This window comes from Jaculus jaculus, chromosome 10 (assembly GCF_020740685.1).
Source record: "Jaculus jaculus isolate mJacJac1 chromosome 10, mJacJac1.mat.Y.cur, whole genome shotgun sequence".
NCBI classification, from domain to species: domain Eukaryota; kingdom Metazoa; phylum Chordata; class Mammalia; order Rodentia; family Dipodidae; genus Jaculus; species Jaculus jaculus.
Window position 1 is genome coordinate 72,140,590 of NC_059111.1, and position 12,072 is coordinate 72,152,661.

Here is a 12,072-nt window from a genome sequence, read left to right on the forward strand (position 1 = left end):
CAACCTAAACAGGAGATAATGGTAGTCGTAATGACAATGACAGGAGGAGAAGTGATAATGAGCTGTGTGCTGGGCCTACATTCGAACACTGACCCCACAGGTCATAAAGTGGAAGAGAGGATGTTTATGATCAAGTAAGAAGGAATATGGTGTTGGCATTTAATAAGATGAAAATTAATATAAGATGCCAGCTTAACTACTGTTTTGAAATAAAAAATATTACAATTTTTAGGATAGAATTCAATCTAATAGTTTTCCTATAGTCAAACTGACTGTCAACTATACCAAGATTGTAACTATTTATTTGTTTTGTTTTGTTTGATGTTTTCGTTTTTCCAGGTAGGTTCTAACTCAAGCCGGGCTGACCTAGAATTCACTCTGTAGTCTCAGGCTGGCCTGGAACTCAGAGATCCTCCCACTTCTGCTTCCAGAGTACTGGGATTAAAGGTGTATGCCACAATGCCTGGCTTATAACTATTTCTTTATTGATCATTTCAAAGTAACTTTCTCCTGATCTGGCTGTGGTAATGACTAAAGAAAGCTTTATTCTGATTTTATGGCTTAAAGAAATCATATAGGAAGATACTGTGGATCAAATCTAGACAAAAATTTAACTAAGCTAAAACAATGTGTGTATAATAGGCATAATTATATAATTTCTATTATAACTCAAACAATATATTATTTAAGAATGCATTTTAATATTTTATATCAAATAAAAGTTTTTAATGCTTTAGGAAGTTTTAAAATGGCAATTTTTTGTTTTAGAAAACTAGTTACTTTAAGACCACTATATTAAAAATATGAATGTACTTGAAAGGAAATGAAATCAAGGAGATTACATGGAGAAGTACCCTTAGCAGCTAAAACCCCCTCAGCAAACTGAACATGAACAATGAGGTGGTGATCAGAAGCCCTATCAAGGATTTCTTCCCAAATCACAGAATCCACCTAGCCACCACTCTTTCTTTAACCTCTAAAGGCAATCTCATAAATGATCTGTTAAAGAAGAAATGCAATGTCAAGTACAGAGACTAGTGGCTAGTGGAGGCAGTAAAAAGAGAGTGGGGATTCAACATGGAATGGAGGGAGATCATCTTCAAAGTACATGATACACTTGAAGGAAATTATCTTCATGAGCACTATGTGCAATAAATACAAACCAAAAAAAAAAAAATTGCAGAGCAAAGAAAAGAAACTTCAAAGTGAAGAACAAAGAAACTGCAAAAAAGGAAAGCTACAAATAAATGCCTGTAGAACTTACTGGGAAAATGTAAAATCCTACTCAAATATAACCCAGTAGGTCAAAATAAAAATTTTAATATTTTATTTCTTTATTTGCAAGAAGAGACAGAGAAAGAATGATTGAATGAATAAATAGGGATGTGCCAGGGCCTCCAGCTGCTGCAAACAAATTCTAGGTGCATGTGCTACTTTGTGCAATATTATTTTTTTTATAATAGAAATATAGTACAGATGGACTTCCAGTTAAGATGGCAGCATAGGAGCCACGCCAAAGCAGCCTAGGGGAGAAAAAGCCAAAGAAAACCTAGCAAAATACACACTTTTACTAAAAAGTGAGGTGCATGAGAAATTAAAACAGCAGCAGAGAAGTAGGAGAGTCACAGAGCATCCAGAGCCCACACAGGCCGAAGCTCTAGCAGCGGTGCCCTGGCAATGGCAGCAGAAGCGGTGGTGGAAGCCATGGCTCCCGCAGAAACAGCAGCAGCTCTGGCACCAGCAACAGTGGTTCCAGGAGCGATAGCAGTGGTTGCAGCAGCGGCGGCTCCAGCAACGGCAGGGGCAGACCAGTAGCAGTGGCAGCTTCAGCAGCAGCAGCAGCGGTTCTAGCAGTGGGGTGCCCATCTGCAAGGCCACAGTAGCCAGGATCAGTTTGCCCCACAGGAAAAGCCAGTGTCCAGCTCCAGAAAATAGCAGTCCAGCGACCCAGCCACAATACTTGACTGAGACCAAAATCATCCAAATTGGTAACTGGGATTGCATCAGGGAAGGGTCTCCTTGGTCACAAGCTGACTTGGAACCATCAACAGACCAGATATCTTAACCTCTTTGTTGATAGAGGATCTGGTTGTTATAACACCTACTCTTGAACAAATACTCAGTGCTGTTGTTGATTGAATGTATACAGCGTTTAGCTAAATTTTAGAATCTACCTGTACTTTGTTCCACTCAGCCTACTTGAATACTCCCATAGCAGGCAAACTCAACCCTCAGGAACACTTTTCTAGATACTCTGAGAGTGTTAAGAGCCACACCTAGCATCTTAATCTCTTACCCTGAAGATATATAACATCAGATCAATTGATACAGCTAATACCTACCTAGCTAGAAAATCCAAGCATTAACTTAATCCAAGATGCAAAAATATATACATTATAACACAAAAACACCAAAAGTCAGGACAATATAAATCCACCAAAAAGTAGTAATGCATCATAGATGACCTCCAATGAGAATGAGTTGGAGGAAATGCCTGAGAAAGATTTCAAAAGAATGACTTTAAATATGTTCAAAGAAGTCAAAGAACAAATCAAAAGAAACAAAGAGGAAATCAAAGGAATCAAAGAAGATGCAGGACACCAATTTAATGAAATAAAGAAGGCAATACAAGACATAAATAAGGAAATATAAATAATAAAGAAAAACCAGTCAGAATTACTAGCAATGAAGAACACAGTTAATGAAATTAAAAAAAAAACTCTGTAGAAAATCACACCAGTAGAATGGATAAGGAGAGGAGAGAATATCTAAGCTAGAAGACCAGGTGGCATATCTAATACAGTCCAACAAAGAGAAAGACAAACAAATAGAAAAGTATGAATGGGAATTTCAAGATATTCAGGACACTATGAAAAGGTCAAATATAAGAATTCAGGGCATAGTAGAAGGAGAAGAATTTCACTCCAAAGGCATAGTAGGTGTTCTCAACAAAATCATAAAAGAAAACTTCCCCCAAATTGGGAAAGTGGTGCCAATGCAGATATAGGAAGCCTTTAGAAACCCAGCCAGACAAAACCTGGAAAGAACCTCTCCTCGCCATGTTATAATCAAACTACCAAACACACAATCCAAAGAAAAAATATTAAAAGCAGTCAGAGAGAAAAATCAAGTTACCTACAAAGGCAATACCATCAGGATTACAGCAGATTATTCAACACAAACTTTAAAAGCCAGAAGGGCTTGGAGTGAAGTAGTCCAAATTCTGAAAGATAGAAACTGACAATCAAGGTTACTTTATCCTGCAAAGCTTTCCATTCAAATAGACAGAGAAATAAGGACATTCCATGACAAAAGCAGGCTAAAGGAGTACTTGAAGACAAAACCATCTCTACAGAAAATAATTGAAAGAATCCTCCATGCTGAAGAGAAGGAAAAGCACACATATAAGGAACCTGGAAAAACCAAGCAATACCCAAATACTAATTAGCAATAGAGAGCAAAGGTAGAACCAAAACCACAAAAAAAAAAAAAAAAGGCAAACATAAATACACACCTTTCAATAATATCACTTAATATCAATGGCCTCAATGCCCCAACCAGAAGACATAGGCTTGTAGACTGGGTTAAAAAGCAGGATCCTACAATTTGTGTCTCCAAGAAACTCACCTTTCAAAAGGATGGACATTATCTTAGGGTGAAAGGTTGGAAAACAGTGTTTCAAGAATATGGGCCTAGAAAACAAGCAGGGATTGCTATCCTAATATCTGACAAGGTAGACTTCAGTCCGTTAGTCAAGAAAGATAAGGAAGGTCACTTTATATTAATTAAGGGCACACTCCAACAGGAGGACATTACAATCCTAAATATATATGTGCCTAACATGGAGGCACCCAAATTCATCAAACAAACACTATTAGAGCTAAGGTCACAAATAACACCAAACACAGTCGTAGTAGGTGACTTCAACACCCCAGTCTCATCAATTGACAGGTCATCCCAGGAAAAAATAAACAGAGAGGCATCTGGACTACATGAGGTCATAGAAGGGATGGACCTAGCATATATACAGAGCATTTCATGCTGCACAATATACATTGTTTTCAGCAGCACATGGAACATTCTCTAAAATAGACCATATATTAGGACACAAAGCAAATCTTAACAAATACAGGAAAATTGAAATGATGCCTTGCATTCTCTATGACCACAATGGAATCAAATTACAAATCAATAGCAAGAAAGGCTATAGAGCATACACAAAATCATGGAAACTAAACAATACACTACTAAATGATGATTGGGTCAATGAAGAAATCAAGAAGGAAATCAAAAAAAATTTATTAAGTCAAATGATAATGAGAACACAACATACCAAAATCTCTGGGACACAATGAAGGCAGTTTTAAGAGGTAAATTTATAGCTTAAAGTGCCTATATTTAGAAATTAGAAAGGTCATAAGCATGGAGATCTGAACAATTATCAAAATTCTCCCAAATAAGGAATGCCCAGGCCCAGATGGATACACTGCTGAATTTTACCAGACCTTCAAGGAAGAGCTAACACCATTGCTTCTTAAGCTTTTACATGAAATAGAAAAAGAAGGAATTCTACCAAACTCCTTCTATGAAGCCAGCATCACCCTAATACCAAAACCAGACAAAGAACAAAAAAAGAAAATTATAGACCAATCTCCCTCATGAACATAGATGCAAAAATTCTCAACAAAATATTGGCAAACAGAATACAAGAATATATCAGAAAGATCATTCACCCTGACCAAGTAGGCTTTATCCCAGAGATGCAAGGTTGGTTCAATATACACAAATCTATAAATGTAATACATCATCTAAAGGGATTAAAGGACAAAAATCACGTGATTATCTCATTAGACGCAGAGAAAGCATTTGAAAAAATCCAACATCCCTTCGTGATACAAGTCCTACAGAGACTGGGAATAGAAGGAACATATCTCAATATAATAAAGGCTACTTATGACAAACCTACAGCCAACATATTACTAAATGTGGAAAAACTGGAAGCTTTTCAACTAAAATTAGGAACAAGACAAGGGTGTCCACTGTCACCACTTTTATTTAATATAGTTTTGGAAGTCTTAGCCATAGCAATAAGACAAGAGACACACATAAAAGGGATACAAATTGGAAAGGAAGAAATCAAGTTATCATAATTTGCAGATGACATGATTCTATATATAAAGGACCCTAAACACTCTACCAGCAAACTGTTAGAACTGATAAAAACCTACAGCCATGTAGCAGGATACAAAATAAATACACAGTAATCAGTAGCCTTCATATATGCTAACAACAAACACACAGAGAATAAAATCAGAGATTCACTCCCATTCATGATTGCATCAAAATAAAGAAAGAAAGAAAGAAAGAAAGAAAGAAAGAAAGAAAGGAAGGAAGGAAGGAAGGAAGGAAGGAAGGAAGGAAGGAAGGAAGGAAGGAAGGAAGAAAATACCTTGGAATAAACCTAAGCAAGGAAATAAAGAATCTCTACAATGAGAACTTTAAAACACTCAAGCAAGAGAAATTGCAGAAGACACTAGGAAGTAGAAAAACATCCCTTATTCCTGGAAGAATCAATATTGTGAAAATGGCAATCTTATCAAAAGCAATCTACACATCTAATGCAATCCCCATCAAAATTCCAAAGGCATTCTTCATGGAAATAGAAAAGCAATCCAAAAATTCATTTGGAATCACAAAAAAACCTCAAATATCTAAAATAATACTGAGCAAAAAATATAAGGCTGGTGGTATCACCATACCTGATTTTAACCTATACTACAGAGCCATAGTAACAAAAACAGCATGGTACTGGCACAAAATCAGACATGTAGATCAATGGAACAGAATAGAGGAACCAGATGTAAGTCCAGGTAGCTATAGCCACCTGATATTCGATAAAAATGCCAAAAATACTCATTGGAGAAAAGATAGCCTCTTCAGCAAATGGTGTTGGCAAAACTGGATATGTATCTGTAGAAGGATGAAAATAGATCCTTCCATCTCTCCATGCACAAGAATTAAGTTCAAATGGACTCTAAAACTGCTAGAGGAAAAAGTAGGAGTCCACATGTTGGTCTTGGCAAAGACTTTCTGAATACAACCCCAGTGGTTCAGGCAATAAAACCACAGATTAATCACTGGGACCTCATGAAATTACAAAGATTTTGCACTGCAAAGGACATTGTGAATAAAGCAAAGAGGCAACCTGCAGAATGGGAAAAAAATCTTCGCCAGCTATATATCTGATAGGGGATTAATATCTAGGATATATAAAGAACTTAAAAAGTTATCTAATAAGGAATCAAGCAAGCCAATCAAAAAGTGGGCTATGGAGCTAAATAGAGCATTCTCAAAGGAAGAAATACAAATGGCATATAAGCATCTAAAAAAATGTTCTTCATCACTAGTCATCAGGGAAATGCAGATTAAAACTACATTGAGATTCCATCTCACTCCTGTCAGATTGGCTACCATCATGAAAACAAATGATCATAAATGCTGGAGGGGATGTGGAAAAAGAAGAACCCTTCTACACTGTTAATGGGAATGCAATCTGGTCCAGCCATTGTGGAAATCAGTGTGGAGTTTCCTAAAACATCTAAAGATTGATCTACCATATGACCCAGCTATAGAACTACTAGGCATATATCCTAAGGACTCATCTCATTTCTTTAGAAGTATGTGCTCAACCATGTTTATTGCTGCTCAATTTATAATAGCTGGGAAATGGAACCAGCCTAGATGTCCCTCAACTGATGAGTGGATAATGAAGTTATGGCACATTTATACAATGGAGTTCTACTAAACAGTAAAGAAAACTGAAGTTATGAAATTTGCAGAAAAATGGATGGATCTGGAAAGGATTATACTAAGTGAGGTAACCCAGGCCCAGAAAGCCAAGCACCACATGTTCTCTCTCATATGTGGATCTTAGTTGCAGATGATGGGCTTCTGTGTGAGAAGGAAAAAACTCAGTAGCAGAGGCCAGTAAGTTATAAAGGAGATATAAATGGAAGAGAAAGGAAGGGAGGGGATACTTAATAGGTTGGTATTTTATATATGTAAGTAGAATGATTGAGATGGGGAGGGGATATGATGGAGAATGGAATTTCAAAGGGGACATGGGGGGGGAAGGGTATCACCATGGGATATTTTTTATAATCATGGAAAATGTTAATAAAAATTTGAGAAAAAATTAAAAATTAAAAAAAAGAAACATAGTACAAATATATTAAACATGACTCAGAAAACAAATTTCATCAATATTTCAGCAGGATGAAAACATACTGACCTGAATCACTCTTTTTTTGCTGTTCTTATCAAACAGAATTTGATCACATTTTAAATTTTCCCCAACAAAATTAAACAAAAATCATTTGTGAAGTATTCTTTATAACGGCTGTAGTTGAGGTATTTAAACCCTGTGCCATCGAATACTCTTCAGTTTTTTTTTTTTTTTTTCAAAGTCACACAACACTGAATGTATGTCATTGATTTTGGCAGCTGCAGGCAGAGTACAAAAAGGAGTTGTGAATAAAATATCATATTTTATATTGTTAACAGAAAATGAACTTTTCAATTAATAATGTGACAATGACTATCCATCAATCTTCACTTCATCTACAGCTTCTCCCACACATTATAGTTCTAGGTCACGGAAACAATGATTAGGTTACAGCTATAAAACACACTGATTCAAAATGAGAGGTTCATTAGTCACATAATAGGAGCAGCACCAAAGAGCTATGCAATGAAATCCAGGATTTCCCTTTTGTCTACTTTTGTTACTCAATCTGTTTTGGCCTGAGGTTTGCGTGTAGACAGATGTCCAGAATGGATTTTCTGCACCCTAATGTTTCCCTTTCTACATCTCACATTAAATTGATGAAAGTGGACAGTGATCAGGCTGATATTCCAAATGGGTTGTGACTCCCTCCTGACATACCTGAATCCAAGGGTAAGGACGGTGTGGATGAACTTTTTTTTCCAAATTGGCTGTCTGATCTGTGAGTGCCAAAGGAATCCTGAACAGTGTATTAGTTGGGTGACATTAAGTTAGTTTCCTGTTACATTGTCTTCTATGGTCTGAAGAAAATAGCGCTGAGTGAGGAACAATAAAACATAAATACTTCAAGCCTAGTGGGCCTCATGTTTTCTAGATGAACCTTTTATTCATCTAAGAGTAATTCTTTATGGCCAGCCTAGCCTTTCTGTTATAATGAAAACCAAAGCTTTGGGGCACAGCTGTAGGCAAAGCTACTAGACTTCTGACAAGAGCTACATGATACCCACCGCTGGCTGGACAGCAATGGCTCCCAGGCTTACTTCAGAGGCACCTAAATTATTTCTGCATTTAGTCTTGGGTCCCCAAGGCTGGTGTGATTTCACATTATAAGTATTGTCTTCCTAATGAAATGTAGCCTCCAACTCCATGTAGGGATGGAGAGGAATTTGGCATTGTGTTGGGAATGAAAAAGGCAGAGAGAATACACGTTTGTGAGTCATCACTGAGATTTTTTTTTTTTTTTTGCCAAAATCATTATATACTATTAATTCTTGACTGTCATGAACCTTTCATTCCTTCCTTTCTTGGCATCTCTTTGCATTACTTCCTATTACTGGCCTCCTTTTCTAAACCATTATATTTTCACTTCACTGAACAGCCATAATCTCCCTACCTGTTCTCTTTTCTAGTATCAATCAAGTATGAAATCTCAATATCAGAATACCCATAGTAGAGGAAGGAAAACCTCAGAACAATTCCATGCTGGGGAATGAGTTTATAAATATGTCATACCTATAAATACCTTTAAAAGGAATACATTCAGTCATTATACATTTTGAAATTCTTTGGAGAGTCAAAATATTAAGTAATTGATATTCATTGTTATCAGTTTAGCACATTGCATAGATATGCAGTATCAAATGAGATTTCATGTTTCAGAAAACTGAAAGACATCAGTATAACTTTCTGGTGTATTAAGAAGTTCATTTTTTGGCATCTGAACTCCCCTAGGCATCTGCCCCCATCCCACCCCCCAATCCTGGGCTTCCATCTGCCCTCACACCTCTAGGTTGCCACCCAGGCTCACCATCTCCTGGTCTCAGGACCCCAGGCTTTGCCCCCAGAAAGATGATTCGTGATTTCAAACCTGGCGACCTCATCTTTACCAAGATGAAAGGTTACCTCATTGGCTGGCTCTGGTATATAAAGTTCTTAATGGAGCTGTAAAGCCACCTACAAACTACCCATATTTTTTATTGGAACTCATGAGACTGCTTTTTTAGGACCAAAGGATATATTTCCATACTCAGAGAATAAGGAGAAGAATGGCAAACCAAATAAATGAAAAGGATTTAATGAAGGTTTATAGGAGATAGATAACAACGCAAAAGTGAAATTTTCAAGTCAATAGACATCAACTAAACAATCAAATGCATCATCTGATGTTGAAGTGGAAGAGAAAGAAGCCAATGTTTCCAAGGAAGATACTGATCATGAACAAGCCAGCAATTAAGATGTGACAAAAGCAATTGACATAGCCACTCCAAAAGCTGCCCAACAGGAAGAAAGAGAAAGGCAGAAAAATAATTAGAAACTGAGGAGGCAGGAGTGATAAAGACAGCAACAGCATCTGTTAATCTGAAAGTGAGTCCTAAAAGAGGGCGACCAGCAGCTATGACGATCAAGAATCCAAAACCAAGAAACAGACCTAAAATAATAAAAAAGCCTTGTCCTTCTGAGAGTGAAATGGTTGCTGATGAAGATAAAAGAATAAGAGGCAAGAGGAAAAACAACCTAAAAAGCAACTTAAAAAGGAGGAGGAAGGCCAAAAAAGAACCACATAAAAAAGACAGGAGGAAAGAAGTTGAATCAAAAAGGAAAAATTTACCTAAAACTGGGTTTGCAGCAACCTCTGATTCTGAGGAGGAAGGAGATGATAAAGAAGGTGAAAAGAGGAGGAAGGGTGGAAGAAACTTTCAGAGTGCTCACAGGAAGAATATGCTGATAGAGCAGCATGAGAAAAAAAAAGCAGCAGATCAAAACCCCAAGCAGAAGGAACAAATGGAGACAGAAGAGCAGAATAAAGATGAAGGAAAGAAGCCAGAAGTTAAGAAAGTGGAGAAAAAGCAAGAATCATCAATGGATTCTCAACTTCAAAGGATGGATGCAGAAATTAAAATTTCACTCAAAATTGATAGTGTAAATGTGAACAGATGCATTGAAGCCTTGGACAAGCTTGCTTCACTTTAGGTAACAATGCAACAAGCTCAGAAGCACACAGAGATGGTTACAACACTCAAAAAGTATGGCGATTCAAGCTTAGTCAAGTTATTATGGAAAAGTCTACAATGCTGTATAACAAGTTTAATAACATGTTTTTGATTGGTGAAGGAGATTCTGTCATCACATAAGTGCCAAATAAGTCTTTTGCTGAACAAAGACAGCATGAGGAAGCAAATATAACCAAAGATCAAGGGAAGAAAGGGCCAACCAAAAAGCTAGAGAAGGAACAAACAGGTTCAAAGTCTGTAAATGGAGAATCTAATACACAAGATATTAATCACCCACAGCACAATGGTGGCAGTAATGATGACAGCAAAGGCAGTCATGAGTCCAGCAGCAAGAAGCCACCTGGAGAAGAGAGAGACACTGTACTATATTTGAAGGATTCTACCCTGGATAAGTAGGTTGACAGTCCCAGTATAAAAAGAGCCATTTATGATATATTTAATGGTTTCATATAGACTGTGGAAAGTTTTAAATTTTTATAAGCACAGGTTTTTATGTTGAAGAATTATTGGGGGGCAAAAATCCCTTTATCTTGCTGAAAAGTAATTAAACATTGCTAATCGTATTTTTGCAGTATTAACCACCTACATTATACTGCAAATATAGGTGGTCCACTTATGTTAAACTGCTTTTCAGACATGGTTGTAGCATATTTGTGGTAAGTGTGTCCATGTTATTGTTTGTTTGTTGGCAGAATGGTGTTACATTTAAGGAAAAAAAAAAACACAAACTTCTACTTATATAAATCTTTACTCTTTTCCCAAATTCTGTGGGTTTTCTGCATAGTTTTTACAAATCTTGGTGGGTTTTTGCACAAGTTGAGCATTTTATGATAAAGTCAAAGTAACATTTTATCAGAAGTTCCTTTTAATCTGTCTAAGTTGTATTGCAGTTTTGTAAATAAGGGTGTGGTCTGTACTGCCTCTTTGTAAAACAAGTAGATATCCAACTGATGTTGAACTGATTGTTCTGGAAGGTACAAATTCAAATTAACTTTTGAAGGTAATTTAGTTTTATGGCTGGAAATTAAATAAAGTTACATATTTTTCATTCAGAGAATAAAAAGAAATGCACTTATTATTTCTACAGTTTTAATAAATTACACATAACATCTCAAAAAAAATTTACAAATATTCACTAACAATAGGATCTGTTGGTTTATAAGTAAAAAAATAAATCTCTCTTAAGTTCTATCCATTAGTTGGCATTTTTATTGATAATGCTAACATTTCTTCACCTCATCAGTTAGTATTTGCTATCTTATTTTTCTATTTTATCTTGTCTAGTGATAGATCTCATAGTCTCCAGCTTGCTAAGGAGTTTACAAGATGCACAGAGACACTGGAAGACCTATGACTCCAAGTATGAAGGTACAAGAGCTAAGTAGGTTCTGAGTGATCTGAGAGTATTATTATCAATGCAACTCGCAAGTCTTACCCCAACCTACTACATTCAAAACTGCAAAATATTCTACAGATACTTGAAGAAAACATTCATTTCTCCTTGAACTCAAAGAAGTTCTTTTGTATCAGTCTATTCTTACTGGAATTATGGCATAAGCCCACATACTTAGTTGGTTATTTATTTACTTATTATTTTCTGGGACAGGATCTCATTATAAAGCTCAAGTTAGCCTAAAACTGTCTATGTAGCCCAAGTTGTCCTCAAATTCATACAAATCCTCCTGCCTTAACTTCTCAAGTGCTGGGATTAAAAGTATTTAATCATCATGTTTGACTTTATATAAATCTTTTCTAAAAAATAGGGCTTAAATATGC

The 12,072-nt window shown here is 36.4% G+C and overlaps 1 protein-coding gene and 1 pseudogene across 4 annotated transcripts in view; one reads left to right on the forward strand and one right to left on the reverse strand.

The window, feature by feature from the left end:
- Thsd7a (thrombospondin type 1 domain containing 7A) overlaps nt 1-12,072 on the reverse strand; it is a 399,007-nt gene that overhangs the window by 298,217 nt on the left and 88,718 nt on the right. The window lies entirely within an intron of this gene.
- Nucleotides 9,134-10,692, forward strand: LOC105945005 (annotated as a pseudogene).